The following is a 407-nucleotide window of genomic DNA, read 5'->3' as shown; positions in this document are numbered from 1 at the left end:
TCGGCCGTACCCTGCGGATCTAGCGGCCGCTGGCGGATCGCTAGCGGAAGGTCGGATCCTATTGGATCGGGGCAGAACATTCTTGGCGGGAAATTTGGTTTTAGTTCGAGTATCGACATAAACCCTTGATTTAGCGGATATACAGTTAAGTTGTTACAAACAAGTCATTCACGCAGTCCTTCGCATTCCAGCCATAGTGTTGATTGTCACCGGTGCATTACATATACTATAACACTTGTGTAACGCTAGTTTTCTGGCCTTTATCTGACCAGAGACGAGCCGCAATGAAGGCAAAGACTTAAAGCAATAGTTTCCCAAAAGCAGCTGACCTCCTTCCCCGGTCCCTAGGCATCCTGGGCGTTGAGCCCAGGGCCAGGGTGTCACGGGGAGGAGGCACCCAGAAATGC

This window comes from Eimeria mitis, genomic scaffold, assembly GCF_000499745.2.
Source record: "Eimeria mitis Houghton genomic scaffold, Emh_scaff2109, whole genome shotgun sequence".
Taxonomy (NCBI): Eukaryota; Apicomplexa; class Conoidasida; order Eucoccidiorida; family Eimeriidae; genus Eimeria; species Eimeria mitis.
Note: the sequence above shows the minus strand (reverse complement) of the source record.